The following is a 23,798-nucleotide window of genomic DNA, read 5'->3' as shown; positions in this document are numbered from 1 at the left end:
ATTACTGACTCTGGAGCTCCTGCAGAGGCTGTAGCCAGGTGGTCCAAGTTAAACATGGGTGGCTCATGAGGACCAGCATCCTATGCAGCTGTCCCTGCTAGGAAAGAGGGCTGAGTGCAGGAAACATTCCAGGTGTCTGATCCACATCTGTCACATGGCATCTGAGCTCAGCTGGATGAACAGAGGTGACATCTTCAGGGACAGACGATAAGATTACTACCTGTAGTTTTATCTACAAGACACCTGAACACCTGGGGAGCAGCTCCTGAGCCACTGCAGTTTGCAATGCTTCAAGGAAATCAAAGTCACTGACAGTCTCTGATAGATCATGTGGTTGGAAGAGCTAATTGGTATCCAGTGGGTTTAATCACACCTCCACTCCAATAAAATGGCTCTCTTGGGCACTAGTAGCAGTGAAGCTGTGAGTACAAGGCTGCCTGCACATCTACCTAGCCATGAATGTAGTTATCTCCCCAGAAGTGAAATGGAAGTGTCATTTAAGCTCCAGCCAATTCCTTACAGAATGGTGCCAAAAGTTATGTGTCAAGTTTATAAAATCAGATTAAAAGCATCCATATTGTGCTTTGTTCCTGCTTAGCTATGTTGGTAACTGCTCTGGGAAAGTGGTGCAGTGTTGAAGATCTTTCTGTAGTAATTACAATTGGGTATGAAAATGAGCTACAAAACAGGGAAGTGCTTTTATCCTGATTTCACAGATGGAGAGCTGAAACACTAAAGGCCAAATCTAATAAAGAATTACAGTGCTGCAGAACCTGCCTTGCAGTCATCTGGTGCCCATATGGGATGCTGAACACTGTTAGACACCTAGTCCCCATTTAGTGGAGCCTCTGTTTATAGGACAGGCTCATCCTCTCTAAATGGGAGCCAAAATAGCCAGCTTACTGAGAAAAAACTGCCTAAAATGACTGCTTTTGTGCATCTCTCATCTGAGCTGTCCAGCTCAGAAGTGTTATGAGCAAGAGGAGGTGTCAGACTGCACATCTTGATTACCTCATCTGGTTTTCTGGGAGTTTTGGCTTAGGGTCACTGCCCATGCCCTCCTCTAGATGAGCGTCCCAAACAGTTCCCAGTGCTTGGTAGAATTCCCTCAGCTCTTTTAAAAATAAAAGGAGACCCTTCTTCACAGTGCATTTAGAGCACATTTTAGTGGCCTGCTAAGACAAGTTTTGTCTCCCTTTCCCTTCCTTCCTTCCTTCCCACACTGAACTTGTTGCTCACACCAGAAATAATCTGAGAGCAAGACAAGCAGCAGCAGGGAGTTTAGCTCTGCAATGTGCTACCTGGGGATAATGTCTGGGGAATATCATGCACTCTGGGTATGAACCAGGACTCACTTTGGTGCATCCTGATGAATTCCCCAGCTACAGTGGCATGGATACATTCTCCTTACACACATAATTTCCAAAATAATTTTGGAACAATGATGCAGCTGTAACATAGCTGTGAAGATCCCCTTCTTCAGTCCCTCTGGACAGAGACAGTTCAGATGCTCCTGTGGGGTGGCAAATGTGTCTTAATCCCTGTAAGCAGGTACAGACACTGGATCTGGGAAGTTGGGTCCTTCCATGACTGATATTTTGGTGCCTCTCCAAGTTTGATAACAAGGAATTGTTTGCATGTAAGCTTTTTCCAGATTCCAGCTCTGCCTCCTCCTCTCTGTAGGAGCCTATATCTCATTTTGGTCTGACCTTGAGCAGCTTATTTAGGTACCCAGGCAGAATCTGTGGCAGAACAGAGTCAAACCCAGCCTCCAAAGTCATGATGGATCTTTGGATCTGTCTTTCCCATCTGATTTAAATGAAGCCTTCGTTTTACTCACTACTTGCCCAAGCAGAGCTTCTCTTGATTTTAAACTGGTGGCCAAATATTAATTGAAGGTCTAGAGACAGGAAAACCGGCCAATTATTCCCCATAAGACAAAACCAAAAGTACATTGAGGGAAATCTTTCCACAGAAGATGCTTTAGTTGTTTTTCTCATCTAGTGCCACAAATCCAGTGATGGCAGCTCCCAGCAGTCAGATGCACACAATAACAGCTGCCACTTTTACTGGCTGATAAAAGCAGGATAAGCACCTCAAAGGAGAGACATTTAGCTGGGGAAACCTCTAAATAAAAATTCTGCAGGACATTGCAAAACAGGTGGACACCCTCTGAGCCTCATTTAGCAAGTCCCCCATCACTGAGACTGTGCCCAGCCCACCACTGGGTAAAATATTCCTGCCTGTATGCACAATATCAACATTACAAAAGCCTTGGAGACAAATACTGCTTGAAGCTACAATCCTTAGGGCTTTCCAGAAGGGGGACTGATTAAACCAGATGGGGAGAATTTAGCCACAGCAGGCCAGATTCTCAGCTAATGTAAATCAGCTTCACTCTGCAGATGATTTGCAGCAGCTGGAACCTGTAGCTTCAAAGGATCAGGTTGCAGTCTCCTGAGCAATTGAGCCTGCATAGATTTTTACCAGTAAAATTAACAAGAGCAATGTGTGTTGTGGGGGAGAACTAATCCTTAAATTAACAGAAATTGCTGAGACTTAAATAGTAATTTCTCTAGTTAGAGACTCACCAGGTTTTTCTCTTAGCTTCTCAGACCTTTTTTCCCTGAACCTCACAATGCAATCAATACTGAAACATCACATCTGAATGGCCTTGGATGGTAGCAAGCCATAAAAGCTTGTGAAAGCTGTTAAAATTAAAATGTCCCTTTTTTAAGTGGAAGGAGTTTTTAAGGACAAGACAGCAGCTGCTTTGAAATGTCTGTGAATTCTTTTCTCCTTGCAATTAGTAGCAAACAATAAAGGCCTCTTTTTAGAGCACTGATGGCATTTCCTTGGCTTTGGCAGCTTTTGTCTTTTCTAAATGATAATAACTGTGAGTGTTTGTTTCTGTTTAGGAGGGAACATGTAGCCCTGTAAAGCACACTGGTTCCACACTGTAGCTGTAGGCACCTTCTTCTGAGAAACTCTTTCAAGCCTGGGCCTCTGTAATTAGTATTTTTAGTGATACATAATATAAACCTAATAGTGCTGTTATGCCTAGCTTACCCAAAATTGGTAAGCAGTGAAATTTCTTACTTGCCCAGCTGTTCAGCAGTTTCTCTCAGCCCCCCATGCCCTGCAGAGCTTTGTGCTTCTACCAGCAAGAAGAATTTGCTTCTTTGTGCAAGTGAAGTAGAGGCACAGAGGAAAGGTTTGTTTGGCTGCTTTCAATTGTTTGCTGCTGTTTAAATTATTTCAGGTGGCTCTGAATGGAAAATCTCCAGTGAATTTAATTGTACCTCCCTTTGCTGGGGATAGCAGGTGACAACTTTGGGAGTTGCAGTGTGTGCCAAGCTGGGCACAGACCTAGTGCGAAGAGTTACCTGTTCACCCGATGAGGTTTAGAGCCAAAATCCTTTTCCCACTGAGCACAGTGCTTTAACAAGTTCAGCTGTGAGCTGCAGCTGATAGGAGTTTGTAATCTGCAGAGTCCTGAGCTGGAACCCCTGACTGGTTTCAAATGTGTCTGTGACTCCCAGCCTGGTCCAGAGTCCTTTTCTGAGGAGCATGTTCCTGCTTTTGTTCTTTGGGAATAATGTCCACCTCCTGTAGCTGGTGGGGTGCTCTGAGGAAGGTAAGGGCCAGGCATTCCATTTTGAGTTCATGCTGTCTACAGAGTTTTCTCTGTTTGAGTCTTGCTCTTTGGAAGTGAGATTGTTGAAACTGGAGAGGTTTTCAGCTGGTCTCTTGAAATGTGTTTCACATTAAAATTGGAGAGGGGCTCCAGCTTCTCCTTTTAGCATTTCTACTTCTTTAGAAAGTGAGGTCAAGAGGAATTTCTACTTCAGAGCTTGGCAGCTGAAGGCTGAGTTTGGAAGCTCCTCAGTGTTCTTAGAGATGATGGCAATTTCCAGCAGGAGGAGATTCCTCCTCTCCAGTCAGCAGTGGTGTGCTCCCAGTCCCATGCATTCCCTGTGTGATTCAGCTGTCTAAAATCATGAAGCAATTCTACATCTGAGGCTATATTTTTGTGGTGCTTGGGTCACATGGCCAAGTTTTATTCCTTATCATGAGGTCCAGGCTGAGATTTTTTTGTTCCCCTTTGATTCTAGGGCTTGGGGCTTTAATTAAAAGTGTCAAGCAGTTAGAGAACACACTAAAAGCATGAGGTTGCAACCTTGGTCTTGAGGGAGAAGTAGGATTTTTCAGAGTGTAGAAAGGCTACAAAGGCCACTTGTTCAATTTTAACAGGGTTGGGTTGGTTTTGTGGCATGCTTTTATTCCAGCAAGAATCTCCTCTAGGAAATCTGAGGGAAGCAGGGAAATTGAAATGATTTTGAGATGGTCTGAAAACAAAATCTGTGAAGAAAAACATTCATTTTAACCACTTAGATGAAGACAGAAAATGCATTTGGCTGAGGAGCTTGAGCAAATACTTAATAAGGACAGAACAAAGCATAAAGTAGAGTAGTTTGCAAAGAGAGCAAAGCAATGAAGGAAATAATGTGTTTCTGCACAAATTAGATTCCCATTTGTAAGAACACATGCCACAGAGCAATTTCTGAGCTGGGTATTCCCAGATATTCTGTCATTTGAAATATTTGTACCAAAAGTGAGCATCTTTTTAAAGGAAATATTTCAGCTTAAGCAGAGCTTGAGGCAAAGACACAGGTAAAGTCTCCATGCTTTAAGTGTTATGCAGGTCAGACTTTGTGCTTCTTTTGGTCTTAACATCTATGAATCAGTTTCTGGGCAGTTGCAGTATTTTGTGCTCCAGTTTTTCTTATCTCCTTGGATCCAAGGAAGGGGCCTAAAGTTTCCTTTGGTTACAGCTCGTGGGTTGCTTTAGGCTTTAGTGCAAACTGCCATCAAAATTTGTCTCATTTGCACAAGACACAGGTGCTGCAAAGAGGTGAATAGCACATGAGAGGACAAAGTGAATATCTTTGAGTGGCTTCAAATATACATTTCTGTGCAAATAGAGGTTTTGGAGCATTCTGGGATTTTGTTTGTTGGGGTTTTTGTTTTGGTTTTTTTTGGTTTTGCTATAATCCAAACTTCCAATTCTCAGTATTATTTTTTGATGGTTTTAGATAAAACTCCAGTATTATCTTAAGGTTTTTCCCTTCAGCAACAAGCAGCTGCTTAGAAGCTTTGTTTTAATGAAAGCTGTTTTGTATGGGAACTTCCTTTAGGCCTTGTCAACTAGTCTGTTGTCAGCACAATTTAGCACAGAGATGGGGAGAAGACCAAACCACTCCTGTTTTTTAGGGTTTTGTGAGTGGGATAAATTCACCTGTCAGCTGCTCTGCTGGCACCTCTGCTGCTAGCTGGGTTTGGAGCTTGCTCTGCCATTCAGGCAGGGGTGAGGAGTGAGGGTGAAGGCAGCATTTTAAACCCATTCCAGCTGGCACAGCTTGGTGCAGGAGCTGCCTTCCAGCGCCCAGGGCAGAGTGAGCAGGCTCCTTTGCAAAGGCAATCACAATGGAGCCTGCAGAGCCCCGAGGGGAGAGAAATCAAGCTCCTCTTCACTCCTCACCTTACAGGACAGATGCTGGCTCTTAGAGCCATGAAGATAAATCATAAAACAAAGGAAAGGGGTTTTTTAGTGGTTTTTTTCCCTCCCAGGACAGCTGAGTGGTTTGTTCATCAGCGTGCTGGATGAGGTGTAATAAAAATGTGCTTGTTTCACTGTTCATTTATCATTGGAAATAACAGCACTCACATGCTGCTTTTCTTCTATTTGAATCTAATTTCATGAATCTCTGCAGAAAGCTAAATATACCTATTCAATTTACACTTAGGAGGGATATTGCTGCATTTATAAATAATCTCATCCTTTCTCTGCAACAATATAGATATTTTTCTTCTGGAATTAAAATTCATCCTAATATTTTGCTGTTTTGCAAAGCTTTGAGCATTCTCCCTGATATCAGCAACATGGATTTTTTTCTGTCTTAGTTGTAGGCCACTATGTGGACTTACTGTCAAGGAATCCTTCATGACCCTGTTAAGTTACAATAAAAATATCTATTTAATATTTTTCATTTTTTTTTTTAGTTGTCACAAAATTTTTGAGCATGCTTCATAAATCTACCAAATGGCTGTTCTGCCAGCTGGTGACTCATCAGCTTTTAGAGATACAAAAGGGAAAGATGAGCTATTTAGGCAGGTGTAAAAGTGTGTAAGGAACAGAGTGGGCAAAATGCCTCCTTGGGGGATGTCAAGCAAAGGTGTTAAAAGGAAATTTTAAGTCCTCAAAAGGCAGCTGTTTGTTCAAGCTCCTTTTTATTTCCTTGCTTAGAAAAATATTTATCACACAGTTTTTAATATTCCAGGTAATTTAGTAAAATCTTCCCATGAAAAATAGGATAACAAATGTCCTTTAATGTCATATGAGCCTAATGTGCACATTTCACAATGGAATTTTACTCACACTTTTTTTTTGTATTTGTTGTTTTTTGTATTCTTCCTTCTTTTCTGCATTTTTCCTTCTTGTTTCTGTTATTATTGTGTAATACACAAGTAAGGTGGAGAGTAAGTGTAAGAAACTAAAACCAGATCTGCTTAAGGCACCACTGACAATTTTTGCTTTTGTCCTATACTAAAACCCAGAAGTGTGAGCGTTGAAGAAGTATTGCAATATTCATATACTTATTTAAAGCAAGATATTCAGCAAAGTCTATTAGAAAAAGTTAACTGCTGTAATGGAAATTTGTGCTTTTATTTAAAGTCCTTCAGCATTGGTGTTTCTCTTGTGTTTTCAGCTCCTGGAGTCAGGTGATTTCAAAATTATTTTTCTGAATATATGAATATATGTGCTTATATGTGTACATGTTTGCTTTTCCAGCTTTCACCAGTGGAGAAAGCTGTGAAAATATGATGTAGTGCCTCAAGTCTCAGAAGTGAGAAGGCAAAAAGGAATTCAGATGTTTTTGTTTTAAACAGGATTATTTCTTTTAGAAATAGCTCCTGATTATTGTTTTAGGCCTTTTTTTTTTTTTTTTTTTTTTTTTTGCCCTGTTAACATTCAGAGTTGGAAATACTTAGGCTGCATGTTGTTTCCAATTACATCTGTCCCATACACAGCAATCTGTCACAGTGGCTTTTGATCTAGAGCAACATAACTGAGAGGAAAATTCTTCCTTCAAATGGACTTCATTTTCTCAAATGCTGGCAACATTTAAAAGTGATCCTCACCGTCTCACTTTGCTTTATATTCAGTTCAATTTGAGGTGTTTGTTTTCATCCACCCCTTTATTTTTTTTACTGCTCTCTTGAGCAAAGGAATACATATTTCTTTCTCAGCAGAGGAACAAACTGTGCTGGTTTCCAAGGTATTTTTGGAGAGAAGCAAGCCATGGCTGCTTGCAGGAGCACAGAAGAGGAGATTCAGCTACATCCTAATCTGGAAATGTTTGTGCTTATTAACTTAAGGTGCATCAGCGACCTGCTTAATTGAGAAATTCAAAAGGGAGAAGAAAAAGGCCCCTGCTTCATTCATGCTGTAGTTTCATCCAATGAACAGCTTAGGAATAAACCCAACACTGTCCAGCACTGCTGGCTGGAAATCACTGTGAATTCAGGCAGGATTTGCTATGAATGGTGTGTTCACTGGATGGGTGTCATTATGGGGAAGAGTAGCGTAATAGAAAGGAAAAAAAGGTAGTAACTTGCAGGTAATTATTGCTATCTATAACTTAGTTCAAGTATGGGAAAAAGCCCCTGTTTTTGGCCTATGTGGAGTGCTTTGTTTAGCAATTTAACCATCAGCCTTTTGATGTACATTGTGTGCCTCTAGCAAGGTGTTCTAGCCTCCTATTTGCCTCCTTTGTTAATGTAGCTGCATATCAGGCTGAATGCTTCAGGAGCCTTTCTGAAATACTCTCTAAATCTCTTTCTTGGACAGGATGTTGTAACATCTCTCTCTTTAGTGTATAATACCCAGTTGGAGTCGTTGCTACAAATCTCATTATTTTCTAAGCCTTCACTGGCTGTGTGTGGCATTGCTTTAAGTAGGTGATGTTTCAGTAGTTCCTCCCTCTGAGCTTTTTTCCTTCTGCTGGATACAGCTTTTCTGTTCAGTATATAAACAGAGATTATCACCGTGTCTTTTTCTTTCCTTATCTGACGCATGCAGCAGAAACAGAGGTGTCTGGAGAGCTAAAAATTAACAGAGACATAAGAAAGACTTCCATAAGATGACAGCAAGAAGAGATTAATACTTCTTAATGTAGAGACACAAGGCCATGCTATACCTATGCCAAATCATCAGTGCTGCAGCGAAGGCAAATTGTGTGCATTTTGCTTCTCTCTAAGTGAGAGCAAAAGGATTTAATGCAACTGTCAAATTACAATGGAATACACTAAAAAATTCAGGGCCATCCCTTCACAAAGAATGAGAATCAGGGAAACTCAATGCTGTGAGACAGTAGTGACTCTCTGTTCTACTTTGCACCATGTGGAGGGCCTGGTTTATTAAATGTGACACCTTTATTAAATTGCCACTTGGGCAAGTCCAATTAAAATGAGTGGTTTATTAAATTGCCATGTGCTGCAAGTCCAATGGGAATGGGATAAGTGAGGCAGCAGGGGTGGTGCTGGGTGAGCTGTGGGAGGAAATTTGCCTTCCTGGAAGACGTTGTGCAGCAAACACTTGGATGGATGGCATCCTGGAGTGTTCCTGCAGGACCTGTACAAACGAGTCGTGCACACCTTCATCAGCTTTGAGGAACTTCATGGCACAGCCAAAGCTTCCATACTGAATGGTCCAGGGGGCTGTTCCCAAAATGAACAGATCCATCCCCAGTGTGTGTAACCATGTTTTTGGTCACAGTGTATCTTGTGATCTGCACCAAAGTGAGGAGGTTGTGTGGTGGTGTTTGCAGGGGTCCCAGGACAAGGGAAGAGACAAGAATCTTTACTCCACGTTTCAGAAGGCTGACTTATTATTTTATGCTATATATCTTATTAAAAATAATTATATGTTATAACTACACCAAAGAATAGAAGAAAGGATTTAATGAGAAGGCTAGCAAGGAATAGAAAAGAATGGAAAGATAGTAAAATCTTGTGACTGACCAGAGTCTGAGCCAGCTGGGCTGTGATTGGCCATTAATTAGAATCAACCACACGAGACCAATCACAGATGCACCTGTTGCATTCCACAGCAGCAGATAATCAATGTTTACATTTTGTTCCTGAGGCCTCTCAGCTTCTCAAGAGAAAAAATACTAATGAAAGGATTTTTCATAAAATATGTCCATGACAAGGTTGTTTCCTGGTGACTCCAGCAAGGCACCAGCAGTGTCCAGAGAGCAGGTTTGGGTTGGTGACCTAAAGGGTGGGCAGGTTTGAAGTGCTGCTGACTGGCTCTTTCCAGAGGCAGGGACTTGGGTATGGGTGGATGTAACAGCAGGGACACACTTGTTGTGATAGTTCTTCAGAAATGCTAGAAGCAGGCATGAAGCAGGAAACCTCAGATGCCACTTCAGTATCCCACTCACAGTGCTGCTGCAGCCTAGCTCCACTGGAATTTTTGATGCAGGTCTTCTAAGGCAAATTTCCTGGAATGTTCCTGTTGCTGAAAAGCTTTTGATCCTAGAGTCAGCCAGCTTGCCATGTTGCCTGCATGGTTCTGCAAAATCTTTGTGGAAATCTGGTGGCAAATGGACTTACTCCTGGCTTTGTTTTACGTTGTTGCTTTGTGGTCTGCAATTATGTCACACAAGTCATTGGTGTTGAGAGCTCTGGGATATCCTGTTAGGTTTTTGCATGGTGGAGAATTAAAAATAAGCTTGCCCTCCTCATGTGCTGTTTTCTACCCCTTTTCAGGATTTATGTGCTGCAGCAGGGGGTCCGTGGTCCGTAGTGTTTGCATTTCATTGAGGGCTCTTGAATGTAGAAACCTACAGAGGCTTAGCTTTGGACGTGAGGGGGAGGAATTAGAATTGCATGCAATCTGCAGGGTTTTCTTTCTCACTATTATCTAAATTAACAGTTTACTGTTTTCTTTGTGTCCCTTTTATTATAGGCTTAAGTGCTTAATCTAAAGCTTAAGGGCCTTACTATGAACAAATTGAGAAAAGCCCGTAAGGAAATACAGCTCTGGTTTCAGGAAAGGAGCAGGATTTAAAGGACCAAACACCCAGAGCTCCCACCATGCCATTTTCTATTTTCTGTCCCAGGGAGTGGCCTGGCCACGTGTGGCTCGTGCTCCTGGCACACCTGGGGATGTGGGAAGCTCACTGGGGAGAGGGAGCTGTGGTTGGAAAGCCTGGTGGTCTTGGGAGATGAGGGGAAAACAGCCCAAGACTGGTGGAAAGCTGTCAAAAGTTAAACCCATATTAAATCCAGACAGAGAACCTCACCCCACTCCAGAGCTGTAAAGGCTGAGCACTCTTAAATACTCACCTGCAGAGAGCCACCAAATGCTGCTGAAGGAGAAATATCCCACCTCTTTCATAAGGACTGTGGGCAGAGGGCACCAAGGACCTGCAGCTCAGGAAAATTAACTTCTTATAAACCTTGCATGATCTTATCCCTAGCAGACCTCAAGGTACCTCATATCAAAAGCTTTTAAGAGTGAGGTGTGGGAATTCACAAAATCAGAGGGTTTTGGGAAAGCTGCAAAAGGCAGGCCCCAGAGGCAGCAGAATGTGATTAGAGCTAAGCAGCAGCCATGAGATAGGTCAGCAGAAAAATTATTTAAACTGCAGAAAAGCAAGGACAAATAAAACAGTTGTCTGTGTATTAATGCTTGTCTAGAATAACTCCCTATTTATCTAGCAAGATATAGGGAAGTTCTAAGCTTAATAATGGAGCTCTGTGCATTGTGTTTGAAGGCTTACAAGCAGGTATTGTATTCGAAATAAGCAAGCATTGTTTTAACCAAAGGAATGTGTGCTTATAGTGCTTGGATAGAACTACTGTCAATGTGCTTTGGCTTTGTGTGATTGGTCAAAAAACTTTTAAAGTAAGTTGTAACATTAAGTTTTTGGTCTGCTGCCTTGGATGTGAGCTGCTGGCATCTTCCCATTGTCATAACTATGTAATGAGACTGATGCTAGAAAATAAAACATCTCAAAGCACGTTCCACAGCAGCCCCGTCCCATTCGTGATTTGTACATAGCCCCCAGCTGGCGTCATGGGGTTTCTAAATTTTATTTTATTATTTTTTGTTTCTGGCTCCTGGTCTTGATGAATAAGCATATTACCTTGTTTGTTTCAACATTACCAGCTATTTTCAGTTTTTGTTAAGGTGCATGAAGATTTCCGAGCTTGGCCAGCCATTAATTATAATTTATTTTAATTACTGCTTGAATCCCTGAGGAAATTAAATACAAACCACATGCAGCTTAGCTACAGAGCTGGCCTGCAAATACACAGAAACTCAGGATGATAAACCTTTGGATTTGTGCTTGCTTCCTCTTGTTAGGCTTTTCCTAGCTGCACTCCAGATATTCATCCACCAAGCACAGTGTAGGGGATGTATTAATGGTGAGATGGGCAGAACATGCTTCTGGATCATCATTGAATGTGTTGGTGACACTTATTTGCCCAAAAATACCATGTAGTTACTAAAATAATGTTAGTTTCATCAGCTGTTTTGTAATTTTTGAGGTGAGAAATATTTGTAACGGCAGCATAGGTTATTCACCTTGGGGTCATGAAAGACATGAAAAAAGACATATAAGAAAAAATTCCTTACCAGACAGTGCCAAACTGCCATTAGAGGAATCTGATAGAGACAAAATACCATGATAATGTTGATATCAATCAAGTTGGAGCCTTGGGAGACTCATGGGGGGCATGTGGAAGGTCCCCCATGTGAGAGGCGCTTTCCCTTTCTCTGGAAATGGTGCTCTGGAACTGTAAGCAAGGGAGGAGGTTTCCATGGTTGTAGGGATTTATCCCTGATGAAGTAAGACTGCTATCAACACTCCTTGATGTTTCATTAGACAGGCTTTGTTGAAAAGAAAGCTTTATCTTGTAAAATGTGTCATAATATCTTAATTTTTTTTTTTTTCCCTGTAGCTTAGAGTGTGGTTTTTGTTTGTTTGTTTTCAGTTCAAGCTTTAGAAAATAGCTCTGCTTTCTGAAATGTCACACAATCCTCCCTCTGAAAGTATTCTCTTCAGATCATACTGTACTTCAATTTTTCAATTCTATATTGACCTGAAATTTAATGCTATTGAACATTTTAAATTCACTTCATGTAATAAAGACTTTTTAGTTCTGGTAGAAAATGGCTATAAAATAGTGAAAGTACTTGATATAAAATAATCCTTCTGTAGTCAACTTGAGCTTTTCTATAGCAAACAAACTATAAAGTTTGAAGTGATGATGCCCCACATACTGTGACTGACAGCTGAAAGGTTACCAAAAAGTGTTTAAATGCTTTTTGGGTCAAAATTCTATTTGAGAATGCCCTTAGACCTGTCATTGAAAAGAAGACTGAAAAAGAAACAATGTTGGAACAAGGAACAAAAGATGCTGCCATCAAAAGAATACAGACACCTGTTGCCCAAGCCATTCTCATCTTCTTTCTTTCTGGTATTATGATAAAAGGGAAGCATCTCAGGTAGCAGGTCACTGTGGCCAGCTCCTAAACAGTGACACCACAACTGTATCTGGGTCAATCTGGGAGGGAAAATAAAGTTGCTAAAGGTTTGTTGGGTTTGTTTTTTTAAATGCTGCTGCTATGGGGCCTATAGTTTGTTTTCAATTCAAGCTTTAGTTCCAGTGCTGAAGGTATGAGAAGGTGACTGTCCAATCTATTTATCAAATTTTTCCAGCAGCATGACGAGGAAAGTACAGTAAGAGAAGTGTTATTTAGGCAAAACAGTCAGGAATTGCACCACTTATTTGGGAAATGTGAGGGAACGGCTATTCTGCATGCACACTGTCTGTACGAGACACTTGGGAAGGGTCATTCAAAGGAAGGGAGTTCAGCCTTGCTCATATTTGTAAGGAAATGTATCTGGATTTTGCCACCATGAGTGATTTTAGGATACAAGTTAGAACTTTGTGATTTTCAGAGAAGTGAGCTTTTTCTGCAGGTCTATTTCCCCAAAATTACCTGGTTTTAAGGGACAATAGAAATTCATGAAAAGGATTTTACAATATGATGCAAAGAGATGATTCTCAAGTGTCCTCTGGTTCTGTTTCTGTAAATCTCAAGATCTTTGTGTTAGGGAGTCTAGAGAAACTCTTCATTGGATGGTGCTTATCTTTCCTGCCCAGTTATGATTTTTGAGCCTTCTTCTATTGCACTAAGCCCATTATTTCAGCACCTTCCTGAAATCTGAAATTCTTACAGATTTTCTGTCCCATTGTGGCTTTTCTCCAGCACAGGAGGAGCTGCTTGCAGTGCATCTCACCCACCTATGCCAGGGTTGCACAGGGATCAGCCCTGTACCCTGGGACTTCTGCTGCTTCTGCAGCTGAAGATAAACTCTCAGCTGGGAAGCCATAGGATTCCTCAAAACCAAAAGCATGTGTTTTCCAGGCTGGAATCAAGCTTCTCAGTGAGACAGCATTTCCTTCAAGCCCTTGAAGGACTTAAAGCTTCACATTTCTGACATCTTTATGTATAAAAGAGTTATTTTTAGTCAGTTTTAATGGTTTTCTATGATTCCCTCTGAGCTCTCCATAGCTGGTAATTACACACCTGCTCTTGCAGGAAATAGGAATGTGAAAGAGCTTCAAAATATTTTTTAAACTCTCCTGAATTTCCATCAGCAAATTGTGTGGATTATTTTCTCTTTTTTTCTGACAATATGTCTCCTCCTTAAAATATGTGATGGTGGAGACATTGAAGAAAAAAAGAAAAGTTTGGCATTTTCTTTAGTACCCTGAAAATGCATCCCTAGATGTGACAGGTTTTACTCTATCAAAACCCTTCCACAGGATTGTCTTGGCTTCATTCAATGAGTCACAAGCACTAATGAGGGGTATTAAGGTCCTTATCTCCAGGGAGGTGAGCAAAGCCCTTCCAGACAGCTGATCAGTGAGGGGGAAATAAGAAAGCAAGAAGAGAATGGCTTTCAATAAGGTTTTACTTACCTGGCTGCACTCATATTTAATGTTAGAGCAGGGGGAGCCTTTTGTGCATTTGCTGTGCTGTCCTGACAGCACAGACACCCCTGAGTGGTGTTTCTTCAGCTCTGGGCCCTTCAATATCTCCCAGTTAGTCCTGTGTGCTCTGTTCTTGGTCCAAATGGGGGACAGGTCAAGGAGCCAAAAGGAAGGGGACAGAAGAAACTGGTGCTCTATTTCCATTCCCCCCACCCCATTCTTTTTCATTACCCCCCTCATTCTTTTCCATGTTCCCCCCCCCCATTCTTTTCCAATACTCCCACTCTCTTTTCCTTTTCCATGTTCCCCCCCTTTCTTTTACTTTTATTTTTTTCTCAGTTTTCCCTGTTTTGTTTTGTTGGTGGTGTTTGGGGGGTTTTTTTGGGATTTGTTTGTTTGGGTGATTTTTTGTTTTGTTTTGTGGGGGGTTTTTTTGTTTGTTGTTTGTTTGTTTGTTTTCCTTCAATCTCTAGGCCCTTCTCTCTGTTCTGCTCTAGTTTCCAAACAATCTGGAGAGAGAATGTAAGATGAGTGCAGGATGGAAAACCTTGTGGGGAACATGTGAGGCTACTTTGGGTGGAGTCTACACAGTCTTTGTGGCATTTTGCACCAAACCATGCATGGGCAGAGTGGGATGGGGGTTTCCCTTAAGAATTGGGCAGAGTCAGTTCTATCTTTTTTTACCTATCCTTAAGAGATGCAGCTCCAAGGCTGACAGGGATCATGCAAAAGGCTTGGAATTCCAATAAAAAGCAGAATAGACTGCATGGAAACCAGTAAGTGCTGCAATAAAAGTACTATTTAACCTGCTGGCTAATACAAAAAGGTTATTTCTACAGCAACTGGTGGGACAATATATTTAGAAATTAAATTAATCCAAACAAATAGAGAATTTAACCCTGTTGTCCTGGCTAAATTCCAGCTTAAATAATTACATTCTGGCTACCTGCATTCCCTCTGGAGTCTCTGCTGGGTAAGTCACAGCTTTCACTGTGTGCCTCCCCTGTTCAGAACAGTTGTGTGGCACATCAGCATCTGGGAAATCTTATTTGGCAAAAAAAAAAAAGGAGGTAAAAACATTTCAGGGGAAGTCAGGAGCAACTGCTGTGTCATAGTTAATTTGTTAGCAGGATTGGTAGATGCAAATCTGGCACTGAGTGCTGCCCATAATGTAAACAAGCAGTAGTTAGACACACAGAGGATGGATTAACACTTTCTCTTTTCCACATCCTTCCTGTGTTAGACATTCCTGAAGCTGAACCTCTGTTCCAAAGCCAGGTGGAAGTGGCTGCCTGTGCCTTTGGTGCCAGTTCATCCTCCTGGCTCAGAGCATCAGCTGAGCAGTGGCACAGGGGGAGCTGGGAGGTGGCACAGGGGACAGAAAGGGCCTGGATACACCAGCATCCCTTCCCAGTGGCACATGTGCTCCTGCAGCCCTTTGGGAGGTTCAGCTGAGGCTGCCCCATTTCCAAAGCCCTGCTGGGGAAATGCAGTGAGACACTGAATTCAGATCTAGCTCAGCATCTCCTCCTCAGCCTGGTACAAAGCAGTGTCTGCCTGTGCCTTTGGTGCCATTTTGAAGGGTCATGGAAACACCACAGTGATTGAATTAATTGTGTTGATTGCAAGCTCATTTGGAGAGGACCTTCCCTGTGAATCTGAAATGGGAAAGCAGGATTCAAGGGTGATGTACTGCCATATCCAGGATTTTCTGTTTTCTTTTCCTGTTGCACTTCAGAAAACAGGGCACGCTGTGAGCTGACAGGATGATTAAGCTGTAGCCAGCACACAGTGGGCAGGTCAGGGAGTCCTTTTCCCCCTCTGCTTTTTGTTGGAATTCTAAAGAAAGCTCATCTTTCTAAACATGAGGCATTAAGAATACAAGTGGTTAAATCCACTGGTGTTTGGATATGAAACCACCAGGAAAATTCAGAACCACCAGCTCTTTTAATAGTGGCTTTGGGACAGCTTCGTCAAAATGCAGGCAGCTTGTTAAAATAACCTGGATTTGGCAGCTATCTCTTCATGGTACTGCTTGTAAAAAGTGAGGACACATCTGGCTCCTGCTGAGAGCTGAAATGGCCCAAAAGTTTGGCATGTGCATACCACCCCATGAGGAATTTCTGAGGGCACTCCTTACATGTAATAGAGTGAATTGACAGGAATAACAACATCTGAGGCAAAGAAAGGGCTCCTTTTACCTGGACAAATGTTCTGGCAGCTGTGCAAACACATTCCTTGGGAAAATTAATTAATAAAAGTGAACACTGGCAAGCAGGTTGTAATGAGGATTGCTTTTGATCAGAAAGATCTTCTGGTGATTAAATCCAAAATCTGCAAATTTTAAAAGTTGTTTTTATTTATTTATCAAAGGAAAACATTTTCAGCAGGATAAACAGAAAACATATTTAGCAGCTTTAAGCTCTTCTTAACATTCTCTTAAACAATTCAGACGTTACCATTTCTCCACAATAGATATTTTGTTGGGGAAACTAATTTGAATGTGCATGATACATGAACTGCATTGAAAACATCAATGTTTATCAACTCTAACCCTTGATCTTAATTAACTTCATATCTGTTTCTCCAGAAACCAGCAATGCAATCAATAAGCTTGTATTGAAGAAGTCTGCAGCAAAAAAATAATAATTTCAGTTCTTTGCTTCTGGCCAGTTTGTGGATACAGCAGCAATAGGGCTGTACTGCCCTCAAATTTCTGACTGGCTTTTGGAGGGCCTGATCCTTGCTAGAGAAAAGGACATCCTCTAGTGATGCACATATAGGTGGGAAAAGTACCACACTTATTTATCTTTCTTCTCATCCATTGACAGTGGTTCTGGTGGGAACAATGGAGGGAACCACTTCCAACACTTTTTTCACACAGAGAGGAGATTAATACCTAACACCTATTCCATGGGAGAAACTCGTGTGGCTGATCCTGTGTCCCAAGGAAAAATGAAGGCTACAGCTGCTGCGTCCTTGGGAACCCATCTGGGGAATGTTCTCCAGATGCCTGAGTGCAGTAGCAGCACTGGCAAACCCTATTTGACAGTGCTTAGACCCTGTGCTAAACTCTTGGAGGGTCAAAAAGCAGTAAATCCTTGGAATTCAACTCCTCCAGCAATCCTTGTAAGCCAAGTGTGTTGCTATGCCATGTGATTTTCAGGCTTCACAGGAATGCACTTGAAGTCTGTCAGTGAGCACTCTAGTGCACTTTGCTGCCGTTCAAGCCTAAGGTTGCAGAAATGTAGCTGACCCTAAGTTAATCAGTGGGTAGGAAGTGTATTCTTGGATTCTGAAATGCCATTTCTCAGGAAGGTTATGTAGAAAGGAGCCGTGCTCTGTTCTGGTATGAGAGGCTTATGGGACTTGGCATGTTGTGGTGAAATGCAGGATAAAACAGATGTAGAGACATAATTTTATAATTTAGTGACAGAATCTGAGGTGTATTTACTAAGTGGGACAGGCCTGGAGAGCCGGTAACAATTTTTACTGTAAGATTTCTGTTCAAGAGCCCTTGTATGTGACACACTCTTGCCAGTCAAGGCCCCAGCCCCTCTGTTCCAGGTTGAACCAGCAGCCAGGGGACAGAAATGCTCATCTGTGACTGTGTTCACAGGGGTCTCAGGTTGAGGGAAGAGATGAGGATCTGACTCCATGTTTCAGGGGGCTTGATTTATTATTTTATTATTTATATTATATTAAAACTATACTAAAAGAATAGAAGAAAGTATTTCCTCAGAAGGCTAGCTAAGAATAGAATAGCCAAGAATGATAAGAAAGGTTTGTGGCTCTGCTCTCTGTGTGAGCCAGCTGGGCTGTGATTGGCCATTAATTACAAACACCCAGCATGGGCCAATCACAGATGCACCTGTTGCATTCCACAGCAGCAGATAATCAATGTTTACATTTTGTTCCTGAGGCCTGTCAACTTCTCAGGAGGAAAAATCCCAAGGAAAGGATTTTTCATAAAAGATGTCTGTGACATTCATCCTGGCTGGCTTGGCCAGATCCTGGCTTGCAGCTGCTGCACATCACTTTCCAACCTCCTGCTCAGCCTCCTGCATGGCATCACACAGCTGTGGCCACTCAAGCTCCAAACCCATTAGGATCCCATCTACTCCACTGTGGCTGATTATTTGTAATCCAATTTCAGCTGCATAGCTGGTGTGACTGTGCCATGTGTAATTGTGTCTATCTGTATTTTAATACATTTTTGTATAAAGCATAATAAGCAGCTGACATGCATTATGCATTTTTAATGCCTTGAAGAGCTCCATGTTTAGAGGTAGGCAGTGCCTCCTTGGACAGAAGGAATGTTTTACTGCTCAGGGAATTAACAATTGGCTCAGCCAAGCACAAAAGAGGGCTGCATCCAGCCTGTCAGACATAGGGATGTTTCCAAAGAGGTGAGAGTAGTTAATAGTCTGATAAGAAATGTCAAATTATTCTATGAAGAAGGATGGAGAAATGAGACTGAAACTCAGAAACTCAATGAATCCTCAAGGCAGCTCCCTCTTAGAAGTGCAAACCCAGCCTAATTTCCCTGACCAAGAGTCTTCTGTGACTGTGACTCAGAGGTAAAGCATTAATAGTGAACTGCAGCTTCTGCTGGAAGTCAGAGAATGTCCAGTGACCTGAAAAGCTGACATCATAAGAGACTTTTTTCCTAGAAAAAATACACACATGCTTCGTAATGGTCTCTATATACTTTGTATTTTTGTGAATTAATACTTACATTTGAAGTAATTTTAATCTGACTTACATTCTGAGGGGTTTCAATAGTTTTAGCATCAAGGTATCCTATTTCTGTTAGAGGGAGAGTGGTTGGCTTTTGTTTGCCATAATGGATGATGCATGGATGTTTTATTCATTGGTATATTGGTTGGTATTTTGTTTTGTTTCTTTCCTACAGTAATTCTCCTAAATTTCTCCAAGATAACCAAACAGTTACACCTCCAGTCTATAGGGTGACTTGGGATGCAGAGTGTGGGTGGAAGAAATGTCCAATGGGTACAGCTGTTATCCAAGTCAGTATCCTGCTGTACTGAAATATAACAGTGGAAGGAGCCTGAGGGTCCTGAGGGAATCTCACACTCATAAATATTGTGTTTGATCTCATCTTTGTGAAAAAACACCAAAAACAACAAGAAAAAAAGCAACCCAAAATCTCCCTAAATGCGTTAACATACAAACACTTGGCTGCAGGCTCTGTGCTGTGTTGCCCTGGATGTTAGTGACAGTGCCCTGAAGTTTGGGGAATGTGATCAAGGCCACCTGGGTCTTTCACAATACTGATCCAAATTTAAGTCTCATTTTTTGTAAAATATTTCATTTCTGTTAATGGATGGGATGTGGGAGTCAGGGATGCAGTTACAGTGGCACAGAGGGTGCAGACAGATTTTAAGATGTGTGTTGTAATTACCACCAGAGTACCAGCAGGAAACACTCTCAGTAATGCATTTAGAAATTCAGCACTACTGTGGTGCTGATAGTTTCCCCACCACTAACAAGAGCTACCTCATTTTTTCAAAAGCTGTGAGAGGACTCAGTGTTTGAAATATACATTTGAGGAGGGATGCAAAAATTGCCCGGAAAACTTAGGGATTTTTTTTTTCCCCATTTTGCGTATTTTCTCTTAAAGAATTCTCCTGGGTGTTTTTATTTAAGCAAATGGAAGCTTAAGGACATTAGTATATGTTCATGTTCCTCTAAGTGCGTGAGTCTACTTATTAGATTGGTTTTTTTCTGTGTCATGGAGTTAACCATAAGAAGTTTATGTGTGTCTATTCATGTATTACAGGTAGGGCTGATAATAGTTTCTGTAATTAAGGTGTTCAAACACTTCCTCTTATTAAGAGAAACTGAAAAAAAAAAGGTGTTATAACTCTTCAAAACATTAATTTGAGAGCAGATTTTCCTATAACAGGATCATCTAAATTTTATTTACATATATTTATAACTTTTAGCAAGAATGTTTGGGTTTTTTACAACTAAAATATGATTAAGCAGGTTTCTTTTTATTAATTTAAAGAAAAGGTGAGTGAGTCATCAAAACACTCTACTATTCACACTTTGAGCAAGGCTTTGAAATTTGAATGGAGCACAGAGTTGCTGTTAGGACTGCTCTTATAATGCCTATTTTAAAAAGCTCCAAGCCTTTGAAAATATCTGGTTTGCTGGAGTTCAACAAAGTTCATCATTTTGACCGCTAAATTTTCTAAAGCTTCTGCTTGGACGGGGCATGGTTTAGCACAGGACTGAAAAAACCTGTCTGGTTATTGTATGTCATGTCAGTGCTAGCAACAAAAAAAGAAGAAAGTTATATCCCTCTTCCAAGAAGAAAAGCCCCTCCTGGGGCTTTTTCCTGCTGGTCACAGGAATGAGAGCTGGAATTTGCAGAGGAGGCAGGCAAATGCTGGTGACAATGTGAAATAGGGGGAAAGGACAAAACATAGAAGTGTAGAGGTGGTGGACAAAAAAAGAATAGGAAGAAAAGTCTGAAAGCTGTGAGCTGAAAGTTGTACAACAGGGATAGTTCCATCTCCTCACCTCTGAAAAATGGTGGGAAGATAAATTGAATGATCTTTATGAAGCACTCATATAGAGTAATGATAAGCAGCACAGAAACACCCGGGAGGATATTAATAATTCTGTCTTCAGAACCATATTTGTAAATATGCAGTGAATAAGGCCCGGGGCAATACATTGAACAACAGGCAGAAAAAGAAATATTGAATTGCTGCTCACTTAGTGAGTGCAGTCCACTCTATGCACAAAAAGACACAGGAAAAATGCTGTGAGAAAATGTGTTTGAATTTTCAAAGGTTATATCATAATCAACAGAGAAAAGGGAAAGTGAGCTGGGGCAGATCCAGCAGCCTTAATTCTTTCCTCATCAAAGAGAGTTTGTCTTTATGATCTTAATACATTCCTTTTAGTATTTTCATGTTTATGAAGCTGTAGATATGTAGCACAAAATGTTGTCTCATGAAGCTTGAAAAAGCACAGGAAAGCAACAGGGTTTCAAGAACAGATTTCTGTTCAAGTAGCACAAAAACAATTTCACTATTGGAATGAGGTTGGAGATATGTAATTGCTTTCTATCTGGCATGGGTGTGCTTATAATGGTGATATAAATGTCCTAATCATGCTTTTCATGCCCATCCAGCATTTTCTAGCTCACTATTCTACTGTGAATTTAAAAGCAGCTCTAACATGCTGGGAGGAATGAGACAGAATATTCATGACAATTGGGATGTTTTCTCCCGCTAAGATGTGTTTTGTTTGTAGGTAAACATGGCGTAGAAAGGGCCCCTTCTCCAGCAGCAGTGTTTGCAGTTCCACAGGTATTGACTTAGCAGCTCTACCCTGCCTGGCTGAGTGAGCTGGATTGCTCTGAATAAGCACATGAAACGTGTACCTGGTGTTCTCATTAAAGCCAAGGGCCATTCATCTCTCTAATTGCAGCAATGCCCTCCAGCATAATTTCATCCCAAATGTACCATTCTTCTTCTGCCTGAACAAGTGACTTAAAAACCATCTGGAGCCTTGCCAAGCACGAACAGAAGAAAAATCCACTGGCTGTGATATCACACCAGGATATTACAGGATGAAAAATGGAAGAGGTCAGGCAAGGTAGTGGGACTTTTCTATCAGGCTTCTGGATGTATTGACATGTAGTGCCTGAACATTAGCAGTCATATTATCTAATAAGTCCCACAAACTAGTTGGAGTCATAGCTTAATAAGTAAAGATTTTCTAAAATGCTGTGTTAACCTTTGGGGCTGCCAAGCTTTTTTCTTCTTGAGGAAGAAAAGGTGAGAGAATTAGGCCTGGGAGCAGGATGGGCAATCAGGAGAAAGCTGTACCATGCTCTCTGTGGAGCTCTCTGAGCACATATGATGAGCCTCAGGAAACGGGCTCCTTTTTGAACCAGCCAAGCCAGTGAGCAGGAATCAGGATTATTTGGGCTGGGTTTGCAGACTCTGCATACTCTCCAGACCTGGAATTTATTTGCGCTTTGTAGGATATAACACAAGAGTCTCTGAAGGAAAAGACTGGTGTTTCTTGGTTCTTTGCAGGTTGAGTTCATCACTGTCAACAATAGTTTGCATGTTTGATTGATTCATTTTAGCCCTGGGCTTCCTGCAATAGATTTTCACCACTGAAGATTAGGAAGTAACATTAAATATCATTTCCTTGGCCTAAGGACATGTACTAAGATGCTTCTTTTCCTTTTCAATGGGCAAGAATCACTCCATTAGCTTCAACATTTATCTCATGTGTTCTCTGAAGTGAGAATTTTCCTTCTGTGGTCTACCAAGCTATTAGAAAGAGTGCATAAAATATTAGAAAGGAGACTACTAGAACTAAAGAGCTTTAAGGCCTTAGTGAGAGAAACTGCATTTTATAATATGTGAACGTGATATTTCTCTGTCATGTGCTTTCTTCCTCAACTGTTTATGCACTACTGCACCAACCTGTGAAAGAGCTGATCTGAGGCACAAATCCTAAAAGAGTGATAACATCTACCACTCCCTGATTTTACTGCAAATTTTCTGAATTTACTGAAATTTTCACCCTTTGGGTAATGATTTTTTTACTGATAAGATGTACCTTTAAAATGATGGAAATGCCACAATGCAAATATAGAATTTTTTATGCAATTTAGTAAGTTGCATTAAAACAACATTAAAAGAACCCTTGGTCCCCTGAATTCTGGAATTTTTGTTTTCCTGTGAAAATTCCCAAACGGATCCTATACTACCAGAAGCCAGATCCTCTCTCTCTTAGAAATCAATTTGTGCTTCATGGCACCATATGACATGACAGACGGGACCAGACATAAATGAATACAAACCCAGGTGCATCTTCATAAGAGCTTCTCCTCTTCCTCTCCCTATCCTTTTCCCCCTCATTGTTTTCATTCCTTAACAGCTGAAGCTTGAAAAACAGTTTTCAAACCAGACTGCCTTTTCCTGAATACATGGAAAATCAGTTGTGTGCGTTGATCAACCTCTTGTACACTGGAAATACGATTTGGTTTTGTTGCTGCTAATACATGGAGATTTGATGACTCAAAAAGCCCCATTGATATGGGGGGCGGATAAATTTCACTATGTTTTTGGATTATTGTATGTCCCCAGTACCCAGGGAGACAGAGCTGGTGTAGTTTCAAGAGTCCTTAGGTAATTAGGCAGCAGGATGTCACCCTGCATGCATTGGTAGTGGCAAAGGTCTTAATTAATATTTACTCAATAGGTATTAGTGGTTGCTGTATGATTGCACTCAAGGCCCAGGCTGCAATCTCTGATACTCTCTGTACTGTGGATGTTTGATAGTGGAATAGTGAAACTTTTTATCTTTGGGCAAATTTCAAGAGCAAGCTTTGGGTAAACTGCAGTGTCTTTTAATGGAATCTCTGACTTGCCTAGGAAGGTACATATGAGCCTGTAAATATACAAGGTGGAAACAACACCTGACATTCATTATAACTAGAATATCTTTCCTTAAGTTACCCTTTCAGAGCTCTCATCATCTGCTCAAAGGTTCAAGCCAAAGCAGGATCAAAGCATTGCATGAGCCAAACGTGGCCAGCTGGACCGGAGAAGGGCTTACAAGTGGCACAGATCACTCACAATGTCTTGGCTGGTGAATATGTTGCTGCCACTGTTTCCACCACAATGTCTGGGGAAGGATTGTGTCCATATCAT

The 23,798-nt window shown here is 41.2% G+C and overlaps 1 long non-coding RNA gene across 1 annotated transcript in view; it reads left to right on the top strand.

Moving 5' to 3' along the window:
* Window positions 1–3,503: 3,503 nt before the first annotated feature.
* LOC135445023 (uncharacterized) overlaps window positions 3,504–23,798 on the top strand; it is a 36,562-nt gene continuing 16,267 nt past the window's right edge. Inside the window, exon 1 of the long non-coding RNA XR_010439428.1 lies at window positions 3,504–3,637. This is a non-coding gene — a long non-coding RNA (uncharacterized LOC135445023). The remainder of the gene's footprint in view (window positions 3,638–23,798) is intronic.

Source organism: Zonotrichia leucophrys, chromosome 3, assembly GCF_028769735.1.
Source record: "Zonotrichia leucophrys gambelii isolate GWCS_2022_RI chromosome 3, RI_Zleu_2.0, whole genome shotgun sequence".
Classification (NCBI taxonomy): Eukaryota; Metazoa; Chordata; class Aves; order Passeriformes; family Passerellidae; genus Zonotrichia; species Zonotrichia leucophrys.
This window is presented reverse-complemented; position numbering and strand designations above follow the sequence as displayed.